Source organism: Elephas maximus, chromosome 1 (genome assembly GCF_024166365.1).
Source record: "Elephas maximus indicus isolate mEleMax1 chromosome 1, mEleMax1 primary haplotype, whole genome shotgun sequence".
Classification (NCBI taxonomy): Eukaryota; Metazoa; Chordata; class Mammalia; order Proboscidea; family Elephantidae; genus Elephas; species Elephas maximus.
The window spans coordinates 93938050-93957291 of NC_064819.1; the positions used below are offsets into that span (position 1 = coordinate 93938050).

At 40.0% G+C, this 19242-nt stretch overlaps 1 protein-coding gene and 1 pseudogene across 1 annotated transcript in view; both read left to right on the forward strand.

The window, feature by feature from the left end:
• LOC126078794 (butyrophilin subfamily 1 member A1-like) overlaps window positions 1-19242 on the forward strand; it is a 163077-nt gene that overhangs the window by 78922 nt on the left and 64913 nt on the right. The window lies entirely within an intron of this gene.
• Window positions 1-19242, forward strand: part of LOC126078806 (butyrophilin-like protein 1) — a 47591-nt pseudogene that overhangs the window by 6235 nt on the left and 22114 nt on the right.

Here is a 19242-nt window from a genome sequence, read left to right on the forward strand (position 1 = left end):
TTGGGTCATTTGTCTTTTTGTAGTTGAGTTTTTGCAGTATCATGTAGATTTTAGAGCTCAGACGCTGATCGGAAATGTCATAGCTAAAACATTTTCCCCAGTCTGTAGGTAGTCCTTTCACTCTTTTAGTGAAGTCTTTGGATGAGCATGGGTTTTTGATTTTTAGGAGCTCCCAGTTATCTAGTTTCTTTTCCGGTGTTTGTATATTGTTAGTAATGTTTTGTATCCTGTTTATGCCAAGTATTAGGGCTCTTATCGTTGTCCCTATTTTTTCTTCCATGATCTTTATCACTTTAGATTTTATATTTAGGTCTTTGATTCATTTTGAGTTAGTTTCTGTGCATGGTGTGAGGTATGGGTCTTGTTTGATTTTTTTGCAAATGGATATCCATTTATAGCAGCACCGTTTGTTAAAGAGACTGTCCTTTGCCCATTTAACTGACTTTGGTCCTTTGTCAAATATCAGCTGTTCGTAAGTGGATGAATTTATGTCTGGATTCTCAATTCTGTTCCACTGTCTCTATGTATCTGTTGTTGTACCAGTGCCAGGCTGTTTTGACTACTGTGGTGGTATAATAGGTTCTAAAATCAGGTAGCGTGAGGCCTCCCACTCTGTTCTTCTTTTTCAGTAACGCTTTACTCGTCTGGGGCCTCTTTCCGTTCCATATGAAGTGGGTGATTTGTTTCTCCATCTCATTTAAAAATGTCATTGGTATTTGGATTGGGATTGAATTTTATCTATGGATCACTTTTGGTAGAACAGACATTTTTACAATGTTGCATCTTCCTATCCATGAACAAGGTGTGTTTTTCCACTTATGTAGGTCTCTCTTGGTTTCTTGCAGTAGTGTCTTGTAGTTTTCCTTGTACAGATCTTTTACATTTCTGGTAAGATTTATTCCTAAGTATTTTATCTTCTTGGGGGCTACTATAAATGATATTGATTTGGTGATTTCCTCTTCGATGTTGTTTTTGTTGATGTAGAGGAATCCAAGTGATTTTTGTATGTTTATCTTATAACCTGAGACTCTGCCGAACTCTTCTATTAGTTTCAGTAGTTTTCTGGAGGATTCTTTAGGGTTTTTGTGTATAAGATCATGTCATCTGCAAATAGAGATACTTTTACTTCTTCCTTACTAATCTGGATGCCCTTTTTTTCTTTATCGAGCCTAATTTCTTTGGCTAGGACCTCCAGCACAGTGTTGAATAAGAGTGGTGATAAAGGGCATCCTTGTCTGGTTCCTGTTTTCAAGGGGAATGCTTTCCGATTCTCTACATTTAGGATGATGTTGGCTGTTGTCTTTGTATAAATGCCCTTTATTATGTTGAGGAATTTTCCTTCAATTCCTATTTTGCTGAGAGTTTTATCATGAATGGGTGTTGGACTTTGTCAAATGTCTTTTCTGCATCAATGGATAAGATCGTGTGGTTCTTGTGTGTTGTTTTATTTATGTGATGGATTACATTGATTGTTTTTCTAATGTTGAACCATCCCTGCATACCTGGTATGAATCCCGCTTGCTTATGGTGAGTTATGTTTTGATATGGTGTTGAATTCTATTGGCTAGAATTTTGTTGAGGATTTTTGCATCTATGTTCATGAGGGATATAGGTCTGTAATTTTCTTTTTTTATGGTGTCTTTTTTTTACCTGTTTTTGGTGTCAGGGGTATGTATTTTAGCCATTTTTGAATAAACATCTAACTGATAATGAGATCATGCCAACCTTCCAGTGGTGGTGGTGGGTGAGGGGAGGAAGGCGGGAGTATGGTAAGGGGGAATCTAATGCAGTGAAGGGCTATCCAGAAGACCTGTTTTCGTTGGCCTGATTTCAGGACATGTTTCTCCTGGGCCTGTGTAACATTCCCTTTCTGTGCTTCAGGATGTTTCTCTTCAGAGTCGGGGATACGTATCATGAGAGACAGAGAGGTGTGACTGGGGAGCAAGGAGATCTGGGGACCAGATGTGTGAGTTACCCATGTTAGTGAATCTTACTGAATCTGCCAGGGATTTATCTGTAAAAAATGAGGATCATTGTGAACAATGAAATTATTATTTTTTTTTTACCATCTCCCCTTCTTTGCTGAATTGAAGTCTCAAGTAATTTAATGTACACCTTGTATATCCTTCCATTTTGTAAGGATAACACCACCATTACACTAGAATCAACATTTTCATATTAATAGGTTCATAGTGGGAGCCAAACAAATGTCTAATATCCTCTTACTTATAAAACTGGAACAATAACTTGTTACTTAAAGACTTTTCATGAAATGAAGTAATGAGTATATTGAAGTCCACGGCAATGTATTTACTGCATTTAGAACTTCAAAATTAAATGTCAGTTTTATTTCTCCTCTTCCTGCTTGTTCCTTCCCTTCTTTTTCTTTAGCAGTCTCCAGCAATTACGGTATAGAAAATTATAGATTTTTTTTTTTTTTAAATCAACTAATGTGTTTGTGAGAAACAAGCAAAACAAAGCTCACTTTTCTTTATGGGGTCAGGTGGATCAGCCTGACGATTGTATGTGTTTCCATCAAGCAAAGCAACAAAGACAGACATGCCAGTATAGCTGAATGGATCTGTAAAGTTGGCACGGTGATCACAAATTTACACATCACATATGCAAGACATATGTCATTTACTTCCTTCTAGAAATGATCAAATCTCGTTCCTTAGTCTCTACCCTTTGGAGGTGTTGAATAATTTCTAAGAGTCAAAACAAAGTTAAAATAATGCTGGAGATTTATTAGTCAATCATACAAATCACGAATTGGACAACACACAGTATGAGACCGAGTGTTGCACCTGAGATGAGGCAGTATGGGGTTTTTATATTTCAAGGAACAAAGAAAGTCAGGGAAGTCCAAGTGGTTTGACTGAGTCTCTTGGACATTCATCAAAATGTCTCTTGAAATCCTTTATTCCTCAGAATTGTGTTTGGCTAAGAAGACAAATGATGCAGGTCTGAGGGGTCAGTGCCTGCTGATGCCAGCTTGTGTGGAATGTAGGCTATTCTAAGACTGTTAGTTACACATAAAAGTCAGTAGACAAACTAGTTATTATCTCTAAAGTTCAGGTTACCTAATGCCTTAAACATTTGTCCTGTGAGACCAGATTTTGGCTGTATTCTCTGGACTTGGCAGACATGTCCTCTAGCCTCCACCGGCAAAAGCTCTGCCACTGAAGACATATCAGGGCCTTACAACATACATAGGCTTTGCTTTCATCAGCAATCTGCCTTTCTTCTTCCCACATGACTTATGTAAATCGGAGATGATATGGCTTTAGAACAGTGATGGAGAGGAGTCTCTGTGCTCTTCTTTTCATCATTTTAATTCCTTGCCCTGTGGAGGCTTGTCTCATCTGATCCTTAAGACCTTTGTGTTGGTGTCTGCTGAGGAGGGGAAGGCTCATCTGGCCATTTGGGGGTATAATTGGTGGCCCTCTTCCCTATAGTGGAGACCATGTTCAGTCACTTGTCTTTGATTACAAGAAGGTATACTATACAGCTTCTTCCTCCTGACTCCAGTCCTTCTAGTTTAGGGCTTAGAATAATACAAAGTTATTATCTTACAGTTCTATACATCAGAAGTCCAACATGCATCTACTGAGCTAAAATCAACGTATGGACAGGGCTGCCTCCCTTTCCGGAGGCTCTTGTTTTTTCACCTTCTAGAAGCTGCTCACATTCCTTGGCTGGTGTTCTTATTCCTTAATCTTCAAAGCTAGTAACTGCAGCATCTTTCTGACCCTGCTTTCATTATCCCTCTTCTTTTGATCACAGCTGGGAAAAGTCTTTGCTTTTTTTTTTTTTTTTTTAATAATTTTTATTGTGCTTTAAGTGAAAGTTTACAAATCAAGTCAGTCTGTCACATATAAGCTTATATACACCTTACTCCATACTCCCACTTACTCTCCCCCTAATGAGTCAGCCCACTCCCTCCTTCCGGTCTCTCCTTTCCTGACAATTTTGCCAGTTTCTAACCCTTTTTACCCTCCTATCTTCCCTCCAGACAGGAGATGCCAACAGAGTCTCAAGTGTCCACCTGATACAAGTAGCTCACTCTTCGTCAGGATCTCTCTCCAACCCATTGTCCAGTCCCTTCCATGTCTGATGAGTTGTCTTCGGGAATGGTTCTTGTCCTGGGCCAACAGAAGGTTTGGGGCCCATGACCCCCGGGATTCCTCTAGTCTCAGTCAGACCACTAAGTCTGGTCTTTTTACGAGAATTTGGGGTCTGCATCCCACTGATCTCCTGCTCCCTCAGGGGTTCTCTGTTGTGCTCCCTGTCAGGGCAGTCATTGGTTGTGGCTGGGCACCATCTAGTTCTTCTGGTCTCAGGATGATGTAAGTCTCTAGTTCATGTGACCCTTTCTGTCTCTTGGGCTCATAATTATAGTGTGACCTTGGTGTTCTTCATTCTCCTTTGATCCAGGTGGGTTGAGACCAATTGATGCATCTTAGATGGCTGCTTGTTAGCATTTAAGACCCCAGACGCCACATTTCAAAGTGGGATGCAGAATGTTTTCATAATAGAATTATTTTGCCAATTGACTTAGAAGTCCCCTTAAGCCATAGTCCCCAAACTCCTGCCCTTGCTTCGCTGACCTTTGAAGCATTCAGTTTATCCCGGAAACTTCTTTGCTTTTGGTCCAGTCCAGTTGAGCTGACCTTCCATGTATTGAGTATTGTCCTTCCCTTCACCTAAAGTAGTTCTTATCTACTAACTAATCAGTAAATAACCCTCTCCCACCCGCCCTCCCTCCCCGCCTCATAACCACAAAAGTATGTGTTCTTCTCAGTTTATACTATTTCTCAAGATCTTATAATAGTGGTCTTATACAATATTTGTCCTTTTGCCTCTAATTTCACTCAGAATAATGCCTTCCAGGTTCCTCCATGTTATGAAATGTTTCAGAGATTCGTCACTTCTTTATCGATGCGTAGTATTCCATTGTGTGAATATACAATAATTTATTTAACGATTCATCCGTTGATGGACCTTGGTTGCTTCTAGCTTTTTGCTATTGTAAACAGAGCTGCAATAAACATGGGTATGCATGTATCTGTTCGTGTAAATGTTCTTATTTCTCTAGGATATATTCCGAGGAGTGGGTTTTCTGGGTTGTATGGTAGTTCTATTTCTAACTTTTTAAGAAAATGCCAGATAGATTTCCAAAGTGGTTGTACCATTTTACATTCCCACCAGCAGTGTATAAGTGTTCCAGTCTCTCCGCAGCCTCTCCAACATTTATTCTTTTGTGTTTTTTGGATTAATGCCAGCCTTGTTGGAGTGAGATGGAATCTCATCGTAGTTTTAATTTGCATTTCTCTAATGGCTAATGATCGAGAGCGTTTTCTCATGTATCTGTTAGCTGCCTGAATATCTTCTTTTGTGAAGTGCGAGTTCATATCCTTTGCCCACTTTTTGATTGGGTTGTTTGTCTTTTTGTGGTTGAGTTTTAATAGAATCATATAGATTTTAGAGATCAGGTGCTGGTCGGAGATGTCATAGCTGAAAATTCTTTTCCAATCTGTAGGTGGTCTTTTTACTCTTTTGGTGAAGTCTTTAGATGAGCATAGGTGTTTCATTTTTAGGAGCTCCCACTTATCTGGTTTCTCTTTGTCATTTTTGGTAATATTTTGTATTCTGTTTATGCCTTTTATTAGGGCTCCTAAGGTTGTCCCTATTTTTTCTTCGGTGATCTTTGTCGTTTTTGTCTTTACGTTTAGGTCTTTGATCCACTTGGAGTTAGTTTTTGTGCATGGTGTGAGGTATGGGTCCTGTTTCATTTTTTTGCAAATGGATATCCAGGTATGCCAGCACCATTTGTTAAAAAGACTATCTTTTCCCCAATTAACTGACACTGGCCCTTTGTCAAATATCAGCTGCTCATAGGTGGATGGATTTATATCTGGGTTCTCAATTCTGTTCCATTGGTCTATGTGCCTGTTGTTGTACCAGTACCAGGCTGTTTTGACTACCGTGGCTGTATAATAGGTTCTAAAATTAGGTAGATGGAGGCCTCCCACTTTCTTCTTCTTTTTCAGTAATGCTTTACTTATCGGAGGCTTCTTTCCCTTCCATATGAAGTTGGTGATTTGTTTCTCTATCACATTCAAAAATGTCATTGGAATTTGGATCAGAAGTGCATTGTATGTATAGATGGCTTTTGGTAGAATAGATATTTTTACTATGTTAAGTCTTCTTATCCATGAGCAAGGTATGTTTTCCCATTTATGTAGGTCCTTTTTAGTTTCTTGCACTAGTACTTTGTAGTTTTCTTTGTATAGGTCTTTTACATCTTTGGTAAGATTTATTCCTAAGTATTTTATCTTCTTGGGGGCTACTGTGAATGGTGTTGATTTGGTGATTTCCTCTTTGATATTCTTTTTGTTGATGTAGAGGAATCCAAGTGATTTTTGTATGTTTATCTTATAATCTGAGACTCTGCCAAACTCTTCTATTAGTTTCAGTAGTTTTCTGGAGGATTCCTTAGGGTTTTCTGTGTATAAGATCATGTCATCTGCAAATAGAGATAATTTTCCTTCCTCCTTGCCAGTCCGGATGCCCTTTATTTCTTTGTCTAGCCTAATTGCTCTGGCTAGGACCTCTAGCACAATGTTGAATAAGAGCAGTGATAAAGGGCATCCTTGTCTGGTTCCCATTCTCAAGGGAAATGCTTTCAGGCTCTCTCCATTTAGAGTGATGTTGGCTGTTGGCTTTGTATAGATGCCCTTTATTATGCTGAGGAATTTTCCTTCAATTCCTATTTTGCTGAGAGTTTTTATCATAAACGGGTGTTGGACTTTGTCAAATTCCTTTTCAGCATCAATTGATAAGATCATTTGGTTTTTGTCTTTTGTTTTATTTATATGGTGAATTACATTAATGGTTTTTCTAATATTAAACCAGCCTTGCATACCTGGTATAAATCCCACTTGGTCGTGGTGGATTACTTTTTTGATATGTTGTTGAATTCTATTGGCTAGAATTTTGTTGAGGATTTTTTGCATCTATGTTCATGAGGGATATAGGTCTGTAATTTTCTTTTTTCATGATGTCTTTACCTGGTTTTGGTATCAGGGATATGGTGGCTTCATAGAATGAGTTAGGTAGTATTCCGTCATTTTCTATGCTTTGAAATACCTTTAGTAGTAGTGGTGTTAACTCTTCTCTGAAAGTTTGGTAGAACTCTGCAGTAAAGCTGTCCGGGCCAGGGCTTTTTTTTGTTGGGAGTTTTTTGATTACCGTTTCAATCTCTTTTTTTGTTATGGGTCTATTTAGTTGTTCTACTTCTGAATGTGTTAGTTTAGGTAGGTAGTGTTTTTCCAGGAATTCATCCATTTCTTCTAGGTTTGCAAATTTTTTAGAGTACAATTTTTCATAATAATCTGATATGATTCTTTTAACTTCAGTTGGGTCTGTTGTGATATGGCCCATCTCGTTTCTTATTTGCGTTATTTGTTTCCTTTCCTGTATTTCTTTTAGTCAGTCTGGCCAATGGTTTAGTAATTTTGTTAATTTTTTCAAAGAACCAGCTTTTGGCTTTGTTAATTCTTTCAATTGTTTTTCTGTTCTCTAATTCATTTAGTTCAGCTCTAATTTTTAGTATTTGTTTTCTTCTGGTGCCTGATGGATTCTTTTGTTGCTCACTTTCTATTTGTTCAAGTTGCCGGGACAGTTCTCTGATTTTGGCTCTTTCTTCTTTTTGTATGTGTGCATTTATCGATATAAATTGGCGTCTGAGCACTGCTTTTGCTGTGTCCCAGAGGTTTTGATAGGAAGTATTTTCATTCTCGTTGCATTCTATGAATTTCTTTATTCCCTCCTTAATGTCTTCTATAACCCAGTCTTTTTTGAGCAGGGTATTGTTCAGTTTCCAAGTATTTGATTTCTTTTCTGTAATTTGTCTGTTATTGATTTCCACTTTCACGGCCTTGTGGTCTGAGAAGATGCTTTGTAATATTTTGATGTTTTGGATTCTGCAAAGGTTTGTTTTGTGACCTAATATGTGGTATATTCTAGAGAATGTTCCATGTGCGCTAGAAAAAAAAGTATACTTTGCAGCTGTTGGGTGGAGTGTTCCGTATAAGTTTATGAGGTCAAGTTGGTTGATTGTAGCAATTAGGCCTTCCGTGTCTCTATTGAGCTTTTTACTGGAAGTCCTATCCTTCTTCGAAAGTGGTGTGTTGAAGTCTCCTACTATAATTGTGGAGGTGTCTATCTCACTTTTCAGTTCTGTTAAAGTTTGTTTTATGTATGTTGCCGCCCTGTCATTGGGTGCATAAATATTTAATATGGTTATATCTTCCTGGTCAATTGTCCCTTTAATCATTATGTAGTGTCCTTCTTTATCCTTTTGTGGTGGATTTAACTTTAAAGTCTATATTTTCAGAAATTAATATTGCTACTCCTGCTCTTTTTTGCTTGTTGTTTGCTTGATATACTTTTTTCCATCCTTTGAGTTTTAGTTTATTTGTGTCTCTAAGTCTAAGGTGTGTCTCTTGTAGGCAGCATATAGACGGATCGTGTTTCTTTATCCAGTCTGAGACTCTCTGTCTCTTTTTTGGTGCATTTAGTCCATTTACATTCAGCATAATTATAGATAAGTATGTGTTTAGTGCTGTCATTTTGATGCTTTTTTACGTATGTTGCTGACAATTTCATTTTTCCACTTACTTTTTTGTGCTGAGATGTTTTTCTTTGTAAATTGTGTGTTCTTCATTTTCATAGTAATTGACTTTATGTTTGCTGAGTCGTTATGTTATTCTTGGTTTTTATTTTGAGTTATGGAGTTGTTATACCTCTTTGTGGTTACCTTAATATTTACCCCTATTTTTCTAAGTATAAACCTAACTTGTATTGTCCTATATTGCCTCGTTTCCCTCTCCATACGGCAGTTCTATGCCACCTGTATTTAGTCCCTCTTTTTGATTATTATGATCTTTTACATATTGACTTCAATGATTCCCTGTTTTGAGCGTTTTTTTCTTTTTAAAATTAATCTTAATTTGTTTTTGTGATTTCCCTATTTGAGTTGATATCAGGATGTTCTGTTCTGTGACCTTGTGTTGTTCTGGTATCTGATAGTATTGGTTTTTTGACCAATTTCCTTTAGTATTTCTTGTAGCTTTGGTTTGGTTTTTGCAAATTCTCTAAACTTGTGTTTATCTGTAAATGTTTTAATTTTGCCTTCATATTTGAGAGAGAGTTTTGCTGGATATATGATCCTTGGCTGGCAGTTTTTCTCCTTCAGTGCTCTATTTATGTCATCCCATTGCCTTCTTGACTGCATGATTTCTGCTGAGCAGTCTGAACTTATTCTTATTTATCTTCCTTTGTAGGAGACCTTTCTTTTATTCCTGGATTTTTTTTTTAATTAATTTTTATTAAGCTTCAAGTGAACATTTACCATTCCAATCAGTCTGTCACATGTAGGTTTACATACATCTTACTCCCTTCTCCCACTTGCTCTCCCCCTATTGAGTCAGCCCTTACAGTCTCTCGTTTCGTGCCAATTTTGCCATCTTCCCTCTCTCTCTATCTTCCCATCCCCCCTCCAGTCAAGAGTTGCCAACACACTCTCCAGTGTCCACCTGATTTAATTAGCTCTCTCTTCATCGGCATCTCTCTCCCCCCCACTGACCAGTCCTTTTCATGCCTGATGATTTGTCTTTGGGGATGGTTCCTGTCCTGTGTCATCAGACTTTCTGGGGAGCATTGTCTCTGGGATTCCTCTAGTCTCAATCATACCATTAGGTATGTTCTTTTCATGAGAATTTGGGGTCTGTATCCCATTGGTCTCCTGCTCCCTCAGGAGTTGTCTGTTGTGTTCCCTGACAGGGCAGATGTCGATTGTGGCCGGGCACCAACTAATTCTTCTGGTCTCAGGATAATGTAGGTCTCTGGTTCATGTGGCCCTTTCTGTCTCTTGGGTTCTTAGTTGTCGTGTGACCTTGGTGTTCTTCCTTTGCCCTTGCTCCAGGTGGGTTGAGACCAATTGATGTATCTTAGATGGCCGCTTGTTGGCATTTAGGACCCCAGGCGCCACAATTCAAAGTGGGGTGCAGAATGTTTTCATAATAGAATTATTTTGCCCATTGACTTAGAAGTCCCCTCAAACCAAGTTCCCCAGACCCCAGCCCCTGCTCCGCTGACCTTTGAAGCTTTCATTTTATCCCGGAAACCTCTTTGCTTTTAGTTCAGTCCAATTAGGCTGACCTTCCTTGTATTGAGTGTTGTCTTTCCCTTCACCCAAAGCAGTTCTTATCTACAGATTGATCAATAAAAAGCCCTCTCCCTCCCTCCCTCCCTCCCCCCTTTGTGACCACAAAAGTATGTATTCTTCTCCGTTTTTTCTATTTCTCAAGATCTTATAATAGTGGTCTTATACAATATTTGTCCTTTTGCAACTGACTCTTTTCGCTCAGCATAATGCCTTCCAGATTCCTCCATGTCATGAAATGTTTCAGAGATTCGTCACTGTTCTTTATCGATGCGTAGTATTCCATTGTGTGAATATACCACAATTTATTTACCCATTCATCCGTTGACGGACATCTTGGTTGCTTCCAGCTTTTTGCCATTGTAAACAGAGCTGCAATAAACATGGGTGTGCATATATCTGTTTGTGTGAAGGCTCTTGTATCTCTAGGGTATATTCCGAGGAGTGGGATTTCTGGGTTGTATGGTAGTTCTATTTCTAACTGTTTAAGATAACACCAGATGGATTTCCAAAGTGGTTGTACCATTTTACAATCCCACCAGCAGTGTATGAGAGTTCCAATCTCTCCGCAGCTTCTCCAACATTTATTATTTTGTGTTTTTTGGATTAATGCCAGTCTAGTTGGTGTGAGATGGAATCTCATCGTAGTTTTAATTTGCATTTCTCTAATGGCTAATGATCGGGAGCATTTTCTAATGTATCTGTTGGCTGCCTGAATATCTTCTTTAGCGAAATGTGTGTTCATGTCCTTTGCCCACTTCTTGATTGGGTTGTTTGTCTTTTTGTGGTTGAGTTTTGACAGAATCATGTAGATTTTAGAGATCAGGCACTGGTCTGAGATGTCATAGCTGAATATTCTTTCCCAGTCTGTAGGTGGTCTTTTTACTCTTTTGGTGAAGTCTTTAGATGAGCATAGGTGTTTGATTTTTAGGAGCTCCCAGTTATCTGGTTTCTCTTCATCATTTTTGGTAATGTTTTGTATTCTGTTTATGCCCTGTGTTAGGGCTCCTAGGGTTGATCCTATTTTTTCTTCCATGATCTTTATCGTTTTAGCCTTTATGTTTAGGTCTTTGATCCACTTGGAGTTAGTTTTTGTGCATGGTGTGAGGTATGGGTCCTGTTTCATTCTTTTGCAAATGGATATCCAGGTATGCCAGCACCATTTGTTAAAAAGGCTATCATTTCCCCAATTGACTGACACTGGTCCTTTGTCAAATATCAGCTGCTCATATGTGGATGGATTTATATCTGGGTTCTCAATTCTGTTCCATTGGTCTATGTGCCTGTTGTTGTACCAGTACCAGGCTGTTTTGACTACTGTGGCTGTATAATAGCTTCTGAAATCAGGTAGAGTGAGGCCTCCCACTTTCTTCTTTTTCAGTAATGCTTTGCTTATCCGGGGGTTCTTTCCCTTCCATATGAAATTAGTGATTTGTTTCTCTATCCCCTTAAAGTATGACATTGGTATTTGGATTGGAAGTGCGTTATATGTATAGATGGCTTTTGGTAGAATAGACATTTTTACTATGTTAAGTCTTCCTATCCATGAGCAGGGCATGTTCTTCCACTTAAGTATGTCCTTTTGAATTTCTTGTAGCAGAGTTTTATAGTTTTCTTTGTATAGGTCTTTTACATCCTTGGTAAGATTTATTCCTAAGTATTTTATCTTCTTGGGGGCTACTGTGAATGGTATTGATTTGGTGATTTCCTCTTCTGTACTCTTTTTGTTGATGTAGAGGAATCCAAGTGATTTTTGTATGTTTATTTTATATCCTGAGATACTCCCAAACTCTTCTATTAGTTTCAGTAGTTTTCTGGAGGATTCCTTAGGGTTTTCCATGTATACGATCATGTCATCTGCAAATAATGATAGCTTTACTTCCTCCTTACCAATCTGGATACCCTTTATTTCTTTGTCTAGCCTAATTGCCCTGGCTAGGACTTCAAGTACGATGTTGAATAAGAGTAGTGATAAAGGGCATCCTTGTGTGGTTCCCGTTCTCAAGGGAAATGCTTTCAGGTTCTCTCCGTTTAGAGTGATATTGGCTGTTGGCTTTGCATAGATGCCCTTTATTATGTTGAGGAATTTTCCTTCTATTCCTATTTTGGTAAGAGTTTTTATCATAAATGGGTGTTGAACTTTGTCAAATGCCTTTTCTGCATCTATTGATAAGATCATGTGGTTTTTATCTTTTGTTTTATTTATGTGATGGATTACATTAGTGGTTTTTCTGATATTAAACCAGCCTTGCATACCTGGTATAAATCCCACTTGATCGGGTGAATTATTTTTTTGATGTGTTGTTGGATTCTATTGGCTAGAATTTTGTTGAGGATTTTTGCCTCTATGTTCATGAGGGATATAGGTCTAAAATTTTCTTTTTTTGTAATGTCTTTACCTGGTTTTGGTATCAGGGAGATGGTAGCTTTATAGAATGAGTTAGGTAGTATTCCATCTTTTTCTATGCTTTGAAATACCTTCAATAGTAATGGTGTTAAGTCTTCTCTGAAGGTTTGGTAAAACTCTGCAGTGTAGCCGTCTGGGCCAGGACTTTTTTTTGTTGGAAGTTTTTTGATTACCCTTTCAATCTCTTTTTTTGTTATGGGTCTATTTAGTTGTTCAACTTCTGAATGTGTTAGTTTAGGTAGGTAGTATTGTTCCAAGAATTTATCCATTTCTTCTAGGTTTTCAAATTTGTTACAGTACAATTTTACGTAGTAATCTGAAATGATTCTTTTAATTTCATTTGGTTCTGTTGTGATGTGGTCCTTCTTGTTTCTTATTCAGGTTATTTGTTTCCTTTCCTGTTTTTCTTTAGTCAGTCTAGCCAATGGTTTATCAATTTTGTTAATTTTTTCAAAGAACCAGCTTTTGGCTTTGTTAATTCTTTCAATTGTTTTTCTGTTCTCTAATTCATTTAGTTCAGCTCTAATTTTTATTATTTGTTTTCTTCTGGTGCCTGATGGATTCTTTTGTTGCTCACTTTCTATTTGTTCAAGTTGCCGGGACAGTTCTCTGATTTTGGCTCTTTCTTCTTTTTGTATGTGTGCATTTATGGATATAAATTGGCGTCTGAGCACTGCTTTTGCTGTGTCCCAGAGGTTTTGATAGGAAGTATTTTCATTCTCATTGCTTTCTAAGAATTTCCTTATTCCTCCTGGCTGCTTTTAAAGTTTTCTCTTTATCTTTGGTTTTGACAAGTTTGATGATAATATGTCTTGGTGATTTTCTTTCTTGATCAGTCTTATATGGGGTTCGATGAGCATCTTGGATAGATATCCTTTCGTCTTTTGTGTTGTCAGGGAAGTTTTCTGCCAACAGATCTTGAACTGTTCTCTCCTTATTTTCTGTTATCCCTCCCTGTTCTGGGACTCCAATCACATGCAAGTTATCCTTCTTGATAGAGCCCCACATGATTCTTAGGGTTTCTTCATTTTTTAAAATTCTTTTTTTTTTCGGCTGTGTAGGTGTCAATTCCCCTGTCCTCCAGATCCCCCACTCTGGGTTCCAATTGCTCGAGTCTGCTCCTCTGACTTCCTATTGAGTTGTCTAATTCTGTAATTTTACTGTTAATCTTTTGGATTTCTGAATGCTGTCTCTCTATGGATTGTTGCAGCTTATTGATTTTTCCACTATGTTCTTGAATAATCTTTTTGAGTTCTTCAACTGCTTTATCAGTGTGTTCCTTGGCTTTTTCTGTAGATTGCCTTATTTCATTTCTGAGGTCAGCCCCAATGTCTTGAAGCATTCTGTAAATTAGTTTTTTATATTCGGCATCTGGCAATTCCAGGATTGTATCTTCATTTGGGAAAGATTTTGATTCTTTAGTTTGGGGGGTTGTAGAAGCAATCATGGTCAGCTTCTTTATGTGGTTTGATATCAACTGCTGTCTCCGAGCCATCTGTAAGATATTGTAGTGATTTATTCTATATTTGCTCACTGAGTCTTATCTTGTTTTGTTTTCTTTCAATATACTTAGATGGGCTACTAGATTGCACTGTCTTGATTGTTGTAGCCCTTGAATCACTTATGTCCTATTACCAGCTGGTTTGGGCCGTTACCAGATTTATAAGCCTAAGAGTCCTTTCACTATTCTTGAGTAGAATCTGATTTTGGGTCATCAAGTGTGTGTTGCAGACTGTCACTTATCCACCTAGAGAAGTAGTGGTGATAGTTGTGTGCACCAGATTCTAGTAACAGCAGGGTTTCACACTCCGGAGGGGGGGGCGGGCTTCCCCCAAGTGCCAGTGAGGTAGGTGTGTCTCTATTCCTAAAGCACTTTGGTGGGTGGGCTCTGCAGCTGTACCTTAGGCCCCCAATGCAAGTACCTCTACAGATTGGTAGGTGTCACCCTCCCTAGACCCCTAAAGCAGGAGGCTAGGTGGTCTGGGGAGAGCTTCAGCCCTCAGTTCCCTGTTGTGGGTCAGTGAGGGCTCTGTTGAATAGGCAGAGATATCAGACCTGGGAAACTTGTCTTTCCAGTAATCCGCTAAAACAATTGCAGTCAGATCCCTATCAGAATTGACTTTGCATTATAATAGCCACCTTGTTCCCTGTAGGGATGAAAGCCCAAGACTGTGGATCACATATGTTTGGCTGGAGCTGGTTCTGTGTTTTCAGTCCAATTAGGGAAGGATTTTTGGTCCCTGGGTTTTTTGTAGCTGCTTCTCTCAGGCCAGAAGAATGGGTTAGGAAAAGACCAAAAAAAAAAAAAAAAAAGAAAGAAAGAAAAAGTACAGCGCACTTCACTGTCTGGCTCAGGAAATTCCAATGTTAATGAAGACGCCTGGGAAGGGGAGGGGAGGGTTCAGATAAATAGGAGAGAGTAGCACCCCTGAATATAGACAAAGTTACTTATCTTGCTTGGGATGACTGTTTTATCTGAGATTCCGGAGGGGTGTGTTGACTGTGTGTGCTGGCTGGGTAGAGATTGCCCCTGAGGGTCAGGCCCGCGTCCCGTGCTTGTGCTGTCTCAGAAGCCATGGTCAGTTCCTCCGCTCCCAGTCCAAAGCCCAGTGCCAAGGTTCCCTGGCTGGGACACCACACTCCGGGCTCCCAAACCAGTTGCTGCCTCCCAGAAACTTCTTCTCTCAGCCGCATTGCTGCGCTGCTTGCGTGCACTGGCTGGGCTTCCCCTGAGGTCACTTCTGTCAGCTAGGGCTGCGTCCGGTGTTTGCGCTGTCTCAAGATGCCATTCTCAGCTCTCCTGTGCCCAGTCCAAAGCCAGGCGCCAAGGTTTCCTGACTGGGACGCTGGCTCCAGGCTCCGAAAACAGTCGCTGCTTCCCCATGGTTGTTCGTTCCCAGTCTCTTCCATTCAGGTCAACTCTTTAGATCTGTGTTTGATGGTCAGGGTTCGTAGATTGTCATGTATGTGATTGATTCACTTGTTTTCCCGAGTCTTTGTTGCAAGAGGGATCCGAGGTAGCTTCTACCTAGGCAGTCATCTTTGCCCCGCCTCCAATCTATACTTTTAAGCATGCATGTGATTAGATTGGTCCACCTGGATAATCCAGGATAGTCTCCCCATCTCAAGGTCCTTCACCTTTATCACATCTGTAAAGTTTCTTTTACTACTGTAAAGTAAGTGGCTTCAATAGGTATGTTAGCTAATAAGAAATGGGATGTAGTGACTACAAGGAATCTGGGTATTGTTCTTAAATCTTGAAGATATCTCCAATCTTGATTATTAGGTTTTTACACTGGGAACACAAGAGTGTTACATGGACTGCTGTAGGGCATTATCAATCCCTTCTGTAAGAAATCTCTGATAATGGCTGACAACCCTTTTATGGCCTCAGATTTAAGGGAGTATTGAGGAATGTTAGGCAGTTTTTGATCCAGATAGATTTGCACTCAACCAGGCTAGGCAGATTTAATCCTGCCATTGTCTATAGAATTAGTGATCCTTTTTTTTTTTTTAAGGGGGACACATGTATGGTAACATGTTCACAGGTTCTGTGACTTAGGATATAGACATCTTTGGGGGTCAGTGTTCTGCTGCCACAGTGGGATTTCTCGTGGAAGCTTATGATGTCTCTGGGCTACTGGAGGAAGCAGATGACTAGATCCAATATTTTTGTGTTGTCTCATGGCTATGTGGGTGATTTTGCTCCCACCACCCTAAGAAAAAAGACAAGCCACTAGTGTCTGATCTTTTAGTGTCTGCACGCGTTTCCTGCTTTGAACTTCTCTTTCTCCCTTCCTAGAAATCTGTCCTTTGCCTCCTAACTTGGGCCAACTTCGGCCATCTCCTGAATTCTCTTCATTCATTGCTTATAGTCATTCTGTAAGTAGAGCTGAGTCAGTTGTAATTTTCTCTATCCATTGTTTGGAGGAATCCTACAAGTTCAGCTCTATCAGCTCTTGCTAAGTAAATGCAGGCCTTGGCAATTTTGTCCTGCCCAATTTTTTATAACAGAGCATAGGTTTAAATGTAGTTGCTGGCTAGGCATTGTGAAAGCACAATTTGATAGCCAAAGCTGGGGAATGACCTTTTTTTCAGGTAGGTATCCAGCCTCTCAGTTCTGGAATGTTAAGGCTTATGGTTTAATCTGAATGGGAAGGTTGCAAAGCTTCATGGGAAGGTTGAGGGTTGCATGTGTGTGAGAGAAAAAGAAACCAAAAAAAAAAAAAAAAAAAAAACCAGAAACAAGAAACCATTAGTAAGTGTTTCTAAAACATTCCTCCTGTAACTCCTGCATCACTACGTTTTGTAAGAAAAGGTGCTGATCCTGATGTATAAGGTCTGCAATTTCCTAATATGAAATCTGGTTCTCTTGCAGGTTGGCAGAAGTAGCAGTTCCAGACCTGTAAGTGACTCAGGTGTTCTTTCTGGGAGCTCCTCTTGCCTACCCCATGGCTTCTAGGCTCTATATCAATTCTCTGTGGTGATACAGATGCAGGCACCATTGATGGTGGTGGTGTGGGTAGTGGAGGGGATGGTCATGTAGCTAGTGCTACAGAGGTGTGGCTGATGTTGGATGTGAAATAGATATCCCTGAGCCCCTGGAATCCAGGCTGGTCCTCAAGGGCAGTGTGATGGATCTTACCCCCAAATCAGTGTTTTAGTTCCTTCTCCTGCTTGGAGGGCTGGGAGCTTGAATCACTAGCTCTCAGTTCAGGGTGCTTTCCCCCCTCCCCAAGCCACTAGGTAGCTCTGGGAGAAGGTGGTTTGTGCCCTTGTTATGGGCCAGGGGAGTGCCTTGCATGATTCAGTAACACCCTTTACAAGCTCTGCCACTCTGGATCCACGTTCTGGCCATCCCAAACTGTCCATCTCTCAGGAAAAGACGAGTCTGAGCTGGACGGACATCTGTGAGAAGCTGAATGATGACAGATGCAGTGTATTGGGTCTCAAGGGCATCACTTCAGGGTGATGTTACTGGGAGGTGGAGACCAGAGTTGGAGACAAAAGCGAATGGGCTGTGGGTGTCTGTAGAGAAGATGTCGACAGGAAAGATTGGTTGAGAGAGTGCTCAGAAAATGGGTTCTGGGTTGTGGGACGCTTTGCAGATGGATATTATGCCTGTACTATTCCTCAGATGTGGCTAATCATTAGATAGGCTCCCTGCTGGATAGAGATTTTCCTAGAGTATGATGGTGGGGATATCTCTTTCTACAACAAGAGTTCTCTGGGACCCTCTTTCCATATTTCATGTTTAAGTCCGGAGATATATCCCTGACATCTGCTCCACGGTTGGTGGGCCCAAGGGGCTCCCTGTGCCCTTTAACAAATCTCCTTCATCTCTGAATGAGCCACTGAGCCCTTCAGGGGAGGGGTTGAGCTCTGACTCTGGTGGGGATGGTGTTCTCTCAGGGCCTGAATCTCCATTACTCCCCCACGACTCCAAAGCTGTGCCTCCATAGGGATACATGTCTGTCCCTGTTCTCTCACTATGGCTCTTTTTGGAGCTGCAGACTCCCCAAAGACTTTGAAAGACTCTTCAAGACTCTGAGGTGAGTGCTCGAAAGCCCTGGGAGTCATACCTTTGTGCATTTGGATGGAGACTACTGAGGGAGTGTGTGGCTCTGAGAATTGTCAGTTCCTGTCTTGTGTTTCTATAGCTAGAAGAAAAAAAAAATTGACTTGTTTGAGCTGGTTGAGTGTAGGTAGAATTTGGCTCTGGGAGGTTGTATTACTTTGATGATGAAAAATAAACTTTGTGAACATTTTATACTTTTTGTATTAGAAAGAACAGAGCCTATAGAGCTTGCTTTATCCACCTTGATTTTATGCAGAGTGTACAGCCCTAGTTCTATTTTGGGGGGGTCTAGGCAATCTGGAAACCCTGGTGGCATAATGGTTAAGACTGCGGCTGCTAACCAAAAGGTCAGCAGTTCAAATCCACCATGTGCTCCTTGTAAACCCTATGCGGCAGTTCTACCCTCTCCTATAGGGCTGCCATGAGTTGGAATTGACTCAAGGGCAGTGGTTTTTTGGGTTTTGGCAACCTGTCCAGAAAATGTGCATGCTCAAAAATTTCCAGGGAAGTGGTTGTTTGATGGACTTCTAAGATGAGAGAAGTCTAATATTCACTTCCTATACTTATTCTTGGATGGCTGAAACACACCTATTTTCCCAAATCTTCTGTACATTTGTGTTACTCATGAACATACTGTGTTGTGTTAATTTAGGAAATTAAGAGGAAGTATCTGGCTCTTCTTTTGGTCAACACTAAGTGGACTGAAGAGAATTGCTAGCCAAATGAAGATGTAAATTGAGAAGAGAATTTTCAGGAGCAGGAAACTGTAGAGAGCCTTGGCATGAGAGTTGTCTCAGTTATCAGTGTATTGCCCCTTAGTACTTCCAAGTCCGATGCTCGTGGTAAATGGAAAAACACAGCAACGAAAACGGGACAGAACTATTGAATACTGAGCCCCTTCAAGAATGAAGGTGTGATCATTCCACCAGGTAAGGAACTCTGAGCAGCTGAGGTTCTGGCTGAGGGTGGGGGAAACAAGGAACGGGAAGTAGAAGAAGGAAGTCAAAAGTATCAACTCTAATTCTG